General features: G+C 35.7%; 1 protein-coding gene and 2 long non-coding RNA genes across 4 annotated transcripts in view; 1 reads left to right on the forward strand and 2 right to left on the reverse strand.

Annotated features, from left to right (window-relative positions):
- Window positions 1-14,428, forward strand: part of LOC139120884 (uncharacterized) — a 466,659-nt gene that overhangs the window by 326,635 nt on the left and 125,596 nt on the right. The gene's annotated exons all lie outside the window — the stretch shown is intronic.
- Window positions 1-14,428, reverse strand: part of LOC139120881 (DNA-directed RNA polymerase II subunit RPB2) — a 412,063-nt gene that overhangs the window by 180,219 nt on the left and 217,416 nt on the right. The gene's annotated exons all lie outside the window — the stretch shown is intronic.
- Window positions 355-8,140, reverse strand: LOC139120885 (uncharacterized). The gene is made up of 3 exons (XR_011549164.1): window positions 3,438-8,140; window positions 3,062-3,120; window positions 355-601 (listed from the first exon to the last, which is right to left on the reverse strand). It is a non-coding gene; the product is annotated as an uncharacterized lncRNA (long non-coding RNA).

A 14,428-nucleotide genomic window follows, 5' to 3' on the forward strand; every position in this document is an offset into this window, starting at 1 on the left:
GGTTTCAAGATCGGATCGGGTTTGGTTTAGGCAGATTGTGCTGTACAGAGGATTGATAGTGACTTGTTGGTAATGCATAATTGAAGTCATTAATTAGTGGTGAGGGAGCATAATATTTGCAGTGTGCTTGATGGGGGAATGTTTCCTAATGCAATTCATTGTGACTGACATAATGTGGTTTGAATAACAGTCAAGGAAATGTGTGAACTTAATTCACTGTTTTTTCAATATGGAGCCTGTACTGTGATCAGGTGAAGCATGTTACGTATGTAGAAGTACTTCTGACTGGATTTTGTATACACAATTCTAACTTATTGTAGATTGTAGAGTGAAGAAGAAACAACAATTATGTTCAAAAAATATGTATTTTTTATTGAAAAACAAAAAAGTGTAATAAAGGAAACTCATTGGTTAGTAGTCAAATAATACAAATACAGGTTAATAGAAACGAAAAAAGCAAAATAACAACAAAATATCTGGCGTAAAGCTATATGCCCAATCATTGTTCTATGACATCTATGTGAGTGAGAGTTATTTTTTAAGTTCAGTAATGAGGTTCGACGCATTTGTCACAAACAGCTGTCTTGACAGGACCATCAGCCTATTGAGAAAATAAAGGGAAAGAGAATGATTAGTTATATTAATGTGAAAGTTAATTTCAACAAGTCATCATTGATGACACAGCCTAGTTCAATGTCGTGTAGATCTTTGGTACTAATTTACTGACAAGACCTGAATGACTTTGTATTGGGCTAACTGCAAAGTTGGCCAGAGACCATTTCAGATTGTATGGCATCAAAATTAGCTTTATTGTATATGTCAGAGTACACTGATTGTGAATCAAGTTTGGGAAAAATGGTTAAGGATGCCAGATATGGCACCAGACATGACAAAAAAGTTAACAGTAACAACAGCCACCTGGTGACCATTTTTTTCAAAACAAGCGACCTAGCGGCCGATATAGCTCCGCTGTGTTTATGTAGAGAATAATTATTTTTGACACATGTTGGTGGAGAAGGTGGAAATCTTTGATAGCTCAATGCTATGGCCAGAAAAAAGTGGCTAAAATAAGCTGCAAAAATACACGATTGAAGATTTCATCATATTTTGAATATATCACATCGAATCATCTCTAAAAACATGTCAACCAAAGCTATCCGATGAGTAGTTTTTTGAGAATAAAATTTTCTGACAAAAAATGGCAACAATTGCCCAAAAAAATAAAAATTGCAGATTTCATCATAATTTCAAAAGATCAAATTTAGTTCATCTATAGAAACCTGTATTCCAAATTTCAAAGCTGTTGGACCAGTACTTTTTGAGAAACACATTTTTTGACCAAAAATGGGAAAAATTACCCCAAAAATTTAAAATTGCAGATTTCATCATTATTTCAATAAATATCATTTAGTTCATCTATAGAAACCTGTATACCAAATTTCAAAGCTATCAGATTAGTAGTTTTGGAAATACACATTTTTTGACCAAAAATGGCAAAAGTTGCCCCAAAAATACAAAATTACAGATTCCATCAGAAATTCAATATATATTACTTGGCTCATCTGTAGAAACCTGTATACCAAATTTCAAAGCTATCAGACCAGCACTTTTTGAGTAACACATTTTTTGACCAAAAATGGCAAAAATTGCCCCAAAATTACAAAATTGCAGATTTCATCATAATTTCAACAATTATCATTAAGGTTATCTGTAGGAACCTGTATACCAAATTGCAAAGCTATCAGATGAGTAGTTTTGGAAATACACATTTTTTGACCAAAAATGGCAGAAATTACATCAAAAAATGCAAATTTGCATATTTCTGCACAATTTGAACAAATCTGAAATAGATCATCCCCAGAGACATATGTACCAAATATCAAAGCTATCTGACTGGTAGTTTTGAAGAAGAGGATTTTTAAAGATTTTTTTACCAAAAATGACAAAAATTGCCTTAAAAATACAAATATGCAAATTTCATCACAATTTGAACAAATCTGACTGAAGTCACCCTAAGTAAACTGTATATTAAATTTCAAAGCAATCGGACAAGTGGTTTCAGAGAAGAAGATTTTTTTACCAAAAACACCAAAAATTGCCCCAAAAATACAAATATGCAAATTTCACCACAATATGAACAAACTTAAGTGAGGTCACCCCAAGTGAGCTGCATGTAAAATTTCAAAGCAATTGGACTTGCAGTTTCAGAGGAGAAGGCAATTGTTGACGGACGACGACGATGACGGACGACGACAGACGACGACGGAAAATCAACCTATTTGATAAGCTCCGCGTCGCTGACAGCGGAGCTAACAAAAATTAATAACGTGCATACATATAATTGAGTACATTTTTCTTATTCCAAGTTTAAATTAATTTGATTCTGGAACTTAATAGCCAGACATGTATGGAGGCATGAATGGCAAAGGAAGCCAAACTATAATCCCCCAGACCTTTGTCTGCGCTGACTAAAACAGAATACTGCATATCTGTTGCTATTCATGTCTTTCAGCACAATTACAATTAAAGCTGAAAGTTGTATTTGCAAATGCTCACCACACAATCATGTCAAACCAGATTTGCAGATATGCACAAAGAAAATTTCAACTCACTTACATTCCATAGTTAGTATAAGTTAGCAATAGCAGCCATTAAAAAAGGCACAAGTAACTATGAAAAATTTGTATTTGCTAATGATGTAAATTTAACAGTGATTATAATTTGGAAAAAGATGGATTGGAAAAATACAGGTGTTATTTTTATGGGTTAGAATTAGTGGGGATATTGCACACAATGTTGCGACATTTTTGATTTATACAAGCAACATAGCAAGTTATTTAAAATTGATAAAATGGGTACAATGATCCAGATCTCTCTTCCCATAGGATTACATTGACAATTGCGTGACACACCACTTCTCCACTTCTACTATTGTCATTGTCATGAATTTAGAAGGTTTAAAGTAATACTTTGCTATTGCCAGGACTAGGTAATCATATCCTTTGGTTTCTAAACTTTCATGAAGTATTGAATTGACGTTTAGTGTAACATAAACACATACCTGTTTTTTGACAGCTGATTTTCTCCAGTATTTTTTCCTACGCATAACGCTGAATTAACCTAGCAAATGACAACAATGAACAATATTTCAATTATGACAGTTTCATATCACTGGTAGCACTTGGACTACTTGAAGTGTATGCCCCAGATAGCGTAATGATGTAATACTCATTCAATAACATTTTGAGGTCAGAATCAACAAATTTGTTCACAGCAGTAATCAGAGAGAACGAAAATTAAAACACTAGAGTAACCTAAATACAATTGTTTTCACACAGCACAAGTAATATGTGAATGAATGCATTGCTTTTTGCTATCTGTGCATTACTCAATTTGGATGAAAAGTGATACTAGAAAATGTAAAAACTTATAATTACCTTCAAATTTCTTGAGAGTGTTACTGTTGAGCTAGCTGGGTCAGTACATGGTGCTATTAAAGTCCATGGTCAATGCATAGACCCTATGCACTATGTTATTGTTCAGACAAAGACAGGAAGTGGGCTGTTCCAGGTACTGCTATTACTTCTTCATACAGGAAATAGAGGCTGCTTACTAGTGGGGATATCATATTCACTGTTTCAACAGCCATTCATGGGTCACATGAGTCTGGTGAGATGTCTATTGGTTAAATATTAGCTAACCTAATAAAATGCCTTCCACTGTTGGGGGTGATCAGACATCTGGAATTATCCTGGATCCAAATTTCTCATGTTCCTGTGTGTCTTACATGGAAAAGTGGCAAAAATTGGTCTACAATGAAAAAATTAACCTGAGCTTTGTATTTGGGATAAAATTTTACTACAAATAGATACCAAATATGACAGGATTATGTTCACAGCCTTCAACATCAGTTAGTAATACAGTATACGTCATTTAAGATCGCAGATTGAGAAAATTATCCAAACTATACAGATTTGGGGGTTTTCTTGCACTTTCAGCAGATTTATCTAATAACATCCCTCGGTACTTTATACCAAATTACAAAGCTATCAGATAAGTAGTTTTTGAGAACAACTTTTCTTGACCAAAAATGACAAACTTGTCATAAAAATATAAATTAGCACATTTCAGGACAATGTCCAAATATCCAACAAAAGTCATCCTTGGGCACCTGTATTCCAAATATAACAGCTATCTGTCCAGTGGTTTTCAAGACAAAAAGATTTTTAAGATTTTTTGACAAAAAATGAGAAAAATTTCTAAAAAACGGTAATTTTGATGATTTTGTTGTAATTTCAACAAATTATAAGAGTAACACCCTTGCAAACAGCCAACTCAAATATGAGAGCTATACGGCCAGCGGTTTCAGAGAAGAATAATTTTTACTTAAAATGAGGAAAATAACAAAAAATAGCGCCAATGGCACTTGACCACAACTGGCACATTGTGAAACTACTCTATCTCTGGGTACACCTGTACATGAAATACTGAATGGGTAGGTGCTGCGGGTTTGGAGTTTGTCAGTAAATGAACACAGAAAACAAAGTCCCGAAGTAGCGAATTCCAGCCATTTTCAAACCACACTGTTTGTCAGTGGGGTAAGCAATATTCGCAAAAATCACATTTCCAGGCTAATAGACTATGTTTTACGAAATCACACGTCCTTATTACAAAATAAAACGATCTTTGTCTTTAAATCAATGCGCAAGTAAACAGGTCCAGCAGCTAGTTATGTCATCAAGTCTGTAATGTTAAGGGTCATAACAAATGTGAGAAATCTAAAACATTAAATATGTTGTTTTTTATCAATTTTATTACCAAAAGCACATGAAAATCTCTGATACTTTGAATCAGCCATCCTGCATATTTGTAACATTCATCAAAACCTCATTTCTGTTCCACAACTCATTAAATAGTCCACAATGCAGGATTGGTGTACATTCCAAAACTACATATATGAAAGACCCCTAAAATCAATTAGTTAAAGGGGGTTAGAAATTTCCCAAAACTATCTAACCGCTGCTCCGTTTGGCTCCATTTTTCAGAATCGGAACCTTGGAATTAGTCTGAATATCTCTACCAAATATCAATGCAGTCTGTTCAGCGGTTTTTGACTTTTTGTCGTTTACGGAAAATGGACACTGTCCAACACCGGTTGAAGCTAACCCTATATCACAACTTCCAGATGTGATAATGACCTATGGTCATTATGTTAAAAAATACTGCCAATGGCGCTTGGACATAATGACTGCCTAGTATTATCGGCATTTATCAACAACCACACTCACTGTGAATTAGACAGACCACGATGTCAATGAGCAACATATAGCTGAAAGACTATTTTTCACATTGCGATTTTAAGCTCATTTTTATGAGAAAAGAGACATGTATATGTATATGGAGAAAAAGCAGAAGACATATTTGTAAATTGTTTGTTAAGGTAGTATGCACCTCGAAAGTGAAAGACTTAAACTTTTGCTCTAACTTTCCTCAAGGAATCTTTCAATCATTCTCTTTCAAAATCAAGAATAAAAATAGGGGGTCACCGTGCAAATTTTGGTACTAGAGAAACAAATTACCCAAGATTTACCGATATTAGAAATTCAAAATGGCCGCCATCCCTGTGTTAACTCTATGGAGAAAAATAAAACTTTTCGAATTTCGAAAAACTAAGCCGGTGAAAAGTTTTCTTTCACCAGGAGCTTTAAAATGAACCCCCACATGTGGTATATCAGAAGAGAATTGTAAAAGTTTGAGAGTCCGAATGTCTGTCCCCGAGGTGCGTTCTACCTTAAGTGACAATCATATATGCATCTCTTGAAATTTTGTGATTATAAGGTATAACAGTAGTGTAAGAATAATGAGGTTAGAGTAAGTTAGTAAAGCTACGTTGACAGTAATTAAGATTACAAAATTATACACTAAGCCGGGGAAATCTGATTGAAATAAATGTTGACAAGTCATCGTTGATGACACAGTCCCCGCTTATCCATTTTGTTATAATCTTTTGTGTCTCGCTAGCTGTGGTCTAGGTCGCTGTGGAATGACAGTGATGCAACGGGTGCATCAGGCCTGTGACTTGCATAATAAAGTAATCTAAGGAACGCTCAATAAATGACTCATCTCTGCCGGTAATGACCACTGAAGGAACTTTTGATTACATCACACATAACAATGCCCTCACTGCCTCTAGTGTCATGACGGCATATACTATACAATGGTTTGGTGGAATTTTAGAAATGGTATGGGATCGGGTATGTTGTTGTAATCAGCCATCAGCCATTTCTGATCATATAATGAAACAAACTAATGTGCACAAGAATGCAGCCATAGTATTTTATCTTCGTATCACGTTTGAACAAAATCAGTCCATCAAGGGACAGTGACCTATGTTTATGTTTCAAGGACATAAAAAAATCACACCAAAATTGAAATCAAATGGGTGTCTATTGACCATATGGATCATAGCACAAAATTAGTAGACAGTCATATGTATGCCATAGTACTTTATCTTTGTACCAAGTCTCAACAACATTGGTTAAGGAATATTTGCATATGATTAAGCCTCAAAGACATGAAAAAATCCAAAAATGACCATCGGGCAGCAATATTGGAAAACAATGACAATCTGGCAGCCATATTGGAACATGTCATGAAGTACATTGACATGTATGCCATAGTGCTTGATCTTTGTGCCAAGTTTGGACAAAATGGGTGTAATGACCTTTGAATTACGCTTCAAAGACATGCAAAATTCCAACAAAATGGCAGTTCTGCAGCCGTATTGGATCCTATCACAAGGTTAATTGATACATGCATATGCATGCCATAGTACGTGCTTTGCCTTTGTGCCAAGTTTGAACAAAATTGGTTCAAGGATGTTTGAGTTACGGTTCAAAGACATGAAAAATTGCAAACAAAATGGCCGCCTTGCGGCCAAATTGGATCATATCGCAAAATAATTTGACATGCACATGTAAGCCATAGTGTTATGCCTTTGTGCCAAGTTTGAACAGAATCTGTTCAAGGATGTCTGAGTTATGGTCCAGAGACATGAAAAATCGCAAACAAAATGGCCGTCTCGCGGCCATATTGGATCGTATCGCAATATAATTTGACATGCACATGTAAGCCATAGTGTTATGCCTTTGTGCCAAGTTTGAACAGAATCTGTTCAAGGATGTCTGAGTTATGGTCCAGAGACATGAAAAATCGCAACAAAATGGCCACCTCGCGGCCATATTGGATCGTATCGCGAAATTATTTGACATGGATATGAAAGCGATAGTGTTATGCCTTTGTGCCAAGTTTGAACAGAATCTGCACAACGATATCTGAGTTATGGTCCAAAGACATGAAAAATCGCAACAAAATGGCCGCCTCGCGGCCAAATTCAATCGTATCACAAAATAAATCGACGTGCATCTGTAGGTCATAGTGCTATGCCTTTGTGCCAAGTTTGAACGAAATTTGTTGAGTAATGTCTGAGAAACTGTTGATGACGGACGGACGGCCGGCCGGCCGGACGGACGCACAGACGGGACCCAATCTATAAGTCCCCGCCGGACTTCGTCCGCGGGGACTAAAAAGTAGCAAAGTCATGGTCATCTTTTGTCTAATACCTTGTGTAAGTTCATGAACTTTACATATATAAATCTTGCTATAGATTTGTTGCTAATGGGCAATAACTGTGTTTCAGATCATTTGAGAGCAATCTATCCATGACAGGTTTAAATTGTAATATACTTCTATTTAAAGGAGAGAAACTTCTCAAATAATTTTTTTCCCTGTAATTTGCTGTGAGAACACATGGACAGATGCTCAGGACTCTATGCTGGTGCTACCTTGATAACTAACCTACAACTTGTAACGTCATTGTCTAACCTGTTCACCCCAATTTCCTGTAGACAGGTCCACACTCTCCTTTGATAACGATGGGTTTGGGCCATACCATTGTAGTGAAAGACTGTAACATGTGAGGTTGTGGATACTTAATCTCTGGAATGTCAAAGTCTGTATATTGACTCAAGGATGTTTACTTAACAAATGCCTAGGGTCATCTCAAAAGTGAGAATCTAAACTATGAAATATGTTTTTTTTAATGCTTTTGATGCCCAAAAGACCATGGAAATCTCTTTTACTTCGAATCAGCCATCCTGCATATTTCTCTAACATTCATCAAAACCTCATTTCTGTTTAACAACTCATTAAATAGTCCACAATGCAGGATTGGTGTACATTCGAAAACTACATATATGAAAGACCCCTAAAATCAATTAGATAAAAAGGGGGGTTAGAAATTTCCCAAAACTATCTAACCGGCGCTCCGTTTGGCTCCATTTTTCGGAATTGGAACCTTGGAACCAGTCTATGTATCGGTATCAAATATCAACACAGTCTGTTCAGCAGTTTTTGACTTTTTGTCGTTTACGGAAATGGACGACATCAAACACCGGTTGAAACCACCTCTATATCACAACTTCCAGTTGTGATAAAAAATTCAGCAAAAATACAAAATTCAAGATATCTCCGAGATATATACAAAACCGTATGAGGTCTACCTAAGGTACTTGCATGCTAATTTTCAAAGCAATCAAACCAGCGGTTCTTGAGTTATTGATATTTTACCATTTTCACATTTTTAAAGCTCATTTGCATAATTTTGGCACTGCACACTTCATTTGAACAAAATTCCATCTATAGCCCAGGATGCATCCACACACCAAATACCAAGCAGAAACGTGCAGCGGTTTGCGTGTTTTTGAAGTTGACGGACATACTGTACGTACGTACGTACATACATACATACATACATACATACATACATACACATACATACAGACGCCACCAACTTCAGCTTATATGATAACCTCACATTGGTATAACCAAATGTGAGCTAAAAATGCCCCAAAAATACAAATATGCAAATTTCACCACAATTTGAACAAAATTAAGTGAGGTCACCCCAAGTGAACTGCATATAAAATTTCAAAGCAATTGGACTTGCGGTTTCAGAGGAGAAGGCAATTGTTGACTGACGACGACGGACGACGATGACAGAAAATCAACCTATTTGATAAGCTCCGCGTCACTGACAGCGGAGCTAAAAATACCACCAATGATACAGTGTTGCTCACATTTGATCGGAATTGATACATACTATGTATTGGTACCAAAGATCAAGAATGAATGTTGTTTCTACCTGTTCAGTGCAGCAAAATTCTGTGTTGATGTTATGACAATTATGATTTCTACTCAGTAAAACCAGAAAAAAAAGAATGACAAAAGCAAATAAGGTCTGCAACTTAGGTACAAGAGGTCAACTTTAGAAACATGCATATCAACTTCTATAACAATGGGACAAGCAGATCCTACATACATTAGCAAACATCAAAAATACCGTCAAGGACAGTGTGCTCACATTCGGTTTGAATTGGTAAATTCAAGAAATATCTAAACCAGAAAAACAAGAATGACAAAAGCAAATAAGGTCTGCAACTTAGGTTCTGGAAGTCATCTTTAGGAACATGCATATCAACTTCTATAGCAATGGGACAAGCAGATCCTACATACATAAGCAAATGTCAGCAAAAAAATTAGCCAAGGAAGGCTAATGTGGGAGAATGGGGAAAAAATAAAGAATGGGAAAAAATGTACATGGGATCTGGTAAAAAGTAATGCTACCTCATGAATCTTCTAGCCCCTACCCCCTCCTAAATATCAAATGTTCCACCCCTTACATAAGACCAGCTGGTACGAAATGTATTTACAACCTTGATGTTTTAATTAATGCTATGAGTGCTATCATTCGAATGTAAACAGCACTTAAATCAGTTACAGATAGTGAAATGGCTTCCACTGTTGGGGGGGGGGGGGGAATTGGGACATCTGGAATTATCCTGGAGCCAAATTTCTCATCAGTTCTTGTGTGTCTTACATGCAAAAGTTGCAAAAATTAGTTCACAATGAAAAAATTTACCTCAACTTTGTTTTCTGGATCAAATTTTACTACAAATTGATATTAAATATGACAAAATTATGTTCACAGCCTTCGAAACTCTCTCACAACATATCCTGGGTTGGTGTAGGTCATTTAAGGTCACAAACTGAGAAAATTACCTAAAATATAAAAATTTGAGGGTTTCCCAACACTTTGAGCAGACAATTTATCTAATAACATCCCTCGGGACGTTTGTACCAAATTACAAAGCTATCAGACAAGTAATTTTGAGAACAAGTTTTCTTGACAAAAAATGACAAAATTGTCTTAAAAATACAAATTTGTATATTTCAGGACAATTTCCACATATCTAACTATCGTCATCCCTGGACATCTGTACACCAAATATAAAAGCTGTCTGTCCAGGGGCTTAAAAAAGAAAATATTTTTTACGATTTTTTGACCAAAAATGACAAAAATTGCCCAAAAACAGTAATATTTCCAATTTTGTTGTAATTTCAACAATTAGAAGGGTTACACCCTTGCAAACATCCAATCCAAATTTGAGAGCAATTGGGCTAGCGGTTTCAGAGAAGAATAAATTTTACTTAAAATGAGAAAAATAACCAAAAAATTCAGCAAAAATATAAAATTCAAGATATCTTCACAATATTCATAAAACTGATTTTGATCAGCCTGAGGAAGCTGTATACCAAATATCAAAGCTATCAGATTAGTAGTTTTTGAATAAAAAATTTTTGACCAAAAATTCGGAAAATTGCCCAAATTTCAATTCAATTTGTGTAAACTTGACTGAGGTCATCCTGAGGAACATGTATACCAACTTTCAAAGCAATCAGATGAGTGGTTTCAGAGAAAAACATTTTTTGACGAAAAACTGAAAAAATTTACCCCAAAAATAGAAACATGCAAATTTCATCCCAAATTTTAAACACCTAATTTAGAATACCTAAAGGAACCTGCAAACCAAGTTTCAACCCAATCTAACCAACGGTTACAGAGTTTTAGCAATTTGCAGTGTTTTTTTCTTTTTTCCCCTCATTTGCATATTTTTGACACTGACAAGTTCATTTGAACAAATTCACATCTCCATCCCTAGATGCACCTGTACACCAAATACTAAGACAGTAGGTGCTGCGGTTTAGGTGTTTTTGATGTGGACGGATATACATACATACATACATACATACATACATACATACATACATACATACAGACATGCAAATCGGATGCAAATGAACTGATTCAGCTTATACGATAACCTCACATTGGTATACCAAATGTGAGCTAATAAAAAAATCAGCCAGAGAGACTTGACAAAAAGAAAAGGTGGGAGAGTGGGAAAAAAACAATGTAAAAAGGATCTGGTAAAAAAAAAATTACTGCTACCTCATTAATCTACTGGTACACCCCCCCCCCCCCCCTCCCCTGGATATCAAATTTTCAACCCCTTGGTATTGACAGTGTTTACATGAAGAGCTACAATGGCCAGGTGCCAGGAAATGTAACGTAGGTGAGCTATGTACAACCTTGGGAATTTTTAAAATGCTATCAGTACTGTCATTCAAATGTAAACAGCACTTCAGTTAGTTACAAAGAGTGAAATGCCTTCCACTGTGGGGTGACGGTGACATCTGGAACAAGTACTTGTTGATGACACAGTCCCCATGAGTTAATGGCTACTTTAATTACAAGTCCATGGAGAGGATACAGTCCTGTTCATTAATTAGATCTGTGACTAAAGATGAGTTCCATGATAGCGAAAATGTAAAACCAAAGGGGACTGCCACCTTAATTACACAGGGTCATTAAATAAGTCAATAAATAATTAATCAACAGGATGTTGCCAAACATTTTTGCATTCTATTATAACACTGACAGACTATAACTGTATCAGCTTTCATAAATGATACCGCCAAGTATCAATGAATTGTATTACAACACTCTGAGAGATACACAGTTTCATCAAATTTGATGAAGTGTTTCCGGACATATCATTCTAATTATGAAAGTTCATTACATATGTAAATTAAATACTCATTTACCATATCACTGCATAGTGTCAGGGTTCTCCCCAGCCCAAACAGTGTCGCGGCCCGTGACGCTATTGTTCAAGCCTGTGACGCTTTCGATCTCACCCGACGCTATCATTGTTACCTGTGATGCTATGAGGTTCAGCCGCAAAATGTTCACAATGGCACTGACTGGTCAACTTCCGTACGATCACACGAAAGGAAGAAACATTATTTGTAGCTTCTTTGTTTTACAATGTCACTAGTTATTACTCCTTTCAATTGGTATGAATAGTGTTAACAACAGAACAATTTCACACGTCCCACCCTTGACGGTACCACCGACCCATCCAAAGAAATTGTACGTAAAGGACAGAAAAAAGTGATATACAACCTTAGCCTTATTTTCAAATCAAACTGATTAAACAATCCCTAGATACAGAAGTGGCAATTTGGTGAAATTTCTGTTTGACTCACATGTTGAAATAAAAAGTAAACTTTGAACGAAGACATCATGTATGCTGCTGATCAACAGCGTGGCATGGCATAGCATAGAGAACTGTCTGTCACCGCACTGTCATGCGTTGGCTGCACGTAAAAGCGAACTCAACTTTCCAAGATAAAACGGTCAGTATCTTGTGAAAACAGCAACATAGCAATGAAAATTGTTATAGTCAGTGGTAAAAACTCTTAACAGATGAAGTGTTAATTGCTTTAAACAAATGAAAATGCATGTGAAGAGAGTGAAAACCCAGATTGCGTGCATAAATGAAAATACTTTAAACAATGGCAGATATGATATCAGAGTGGGACTCTTCTATTTTGCTACCGGGGTGCGCAGGGTCAGAGACCCCGATAAACATACTGAAAAGACGTAGTATTTTCCTAGCGATATGCTCATGGCACAGGAACTTCGATGTCTCATTGTTTTACATCTTTAATAGTTTCTTTGATCTGAGCAGTTTTACCAACTGCAACAGTATATTTTACTCTCCTAACCTTTCTTTATTTTAGTTAAACAAGAGTAGGAGACTATGCAACTTAGTAAGGATGTACTAAATTTTGACAAAATCAGTGGTGGGGCTCTGCTCATAAGTACCCCGTTTTGTCAATTTTTGGTGAACACAAACTATATGCAAATTTTATGCATTTATAACTAATTATGCAAATATTAAGCAAATTAGCCGCTATGCTATAAAAAATCCTAGGGAAACCCTGAGTGTCTTTATTTAATGTTGAAGCAAAGTGAGCTCAACATCTGTATCAAGTGTCATGAAATTTGATACCATATCAGCCTCATTACACAGTTAATTGACATGATACTATATTACATATCTTTGCATGCCATAACACAACTGGAAGATCAACATCTGCAACACGTGAATTTAATACAGCATTTCCAGACACATCATACTAATTATGAAAGTTCATTAAATATGCAAAATAGCAACCACTTGACTCGATACTTCTTGTCTTCTCACAGTATTACAGTACTGAAAGATCAACATCTGTACCAAGTTTCATCAAATTTGATGCAGTATTTCTGGACATAGCTCCCTAATTAGGAAAGTTCATTAAATATGCAAATTAGCAATTAAAAATTTGAATGACACTGATAAATATCATCATTAAAATGTAAGCTCAACATCGATACCAATTGTCAAGAAATTTGATGAATAAATTATTGACATATCAGCCTAAAAATTCCTTAAATATGCAAATCAGCAGTTTAATTGACATGATACTACTACATAGCAATGTATGCCATTATGCCACCAAAAGATCAATGTCTGTGCCACATTTCATCAAATTTGATACAACATTTCTAGACATATCACACTAATTACAAAAATTTAATCAAAGATGAAAATTAGCAATTAATTTACATGATACTGCTTAATGTCTTCACACAGTATCAAAGTACTGCAAGATCAACATCTGTACCATGTTTCATCAAATTTGATGCAGTGGTTCTGGACATAGCCCACTAATTCGGGAAGTTCATTAAATATGCAAATTAGCAATTAATTCGCATGACACCACTAAGTGTCTTTGTAAACTTATATGACACTGTGTGCTAAAATCTACATCAAGTTTCATCAAATTTGCTGCAGCATTTCTAAACATATCACCCTAATTACAAAAATTCATCAAATATGCAAATTGGCAATTAATTGATGCAATACTGACTGTGTCCTATCAGAGCTCTGTCTTTGCAAAGTTTCATCAAATTTAGTGTAGTCGCTTTAGAAATAGAGCTCTTTTTCAAAAAGTCATTGTCAATGACATAGTCCCCACTTTTTTGTGCATATACCTGACAAAAGGAGTAATCCTTGTACCAAGTTTGAATAATATCGCTCCTGGTGTCTCTTAGATATCTGCGTGAACGGACGGATGCATGCACAGATGCACACATGGACGCACGCACGGACATGACCAAACCTACATGTCCCTC

The sequence above is a fragment of the Ptychodera flava genome, chromosome 20 (genome assembly GCF_041260155.1).
Source record: "Ptychodera flava strain L36383 chromosome 20, AS_Pfla_20210202, whole genome shotgun sequence".
Taxonomy (NCBI): domain Eukaryota; kingdom Metazoa; phylum Hemichordata; class Enteropneusta; family Ptychoderidae; genus Ptychodera; species Ptychodera flava.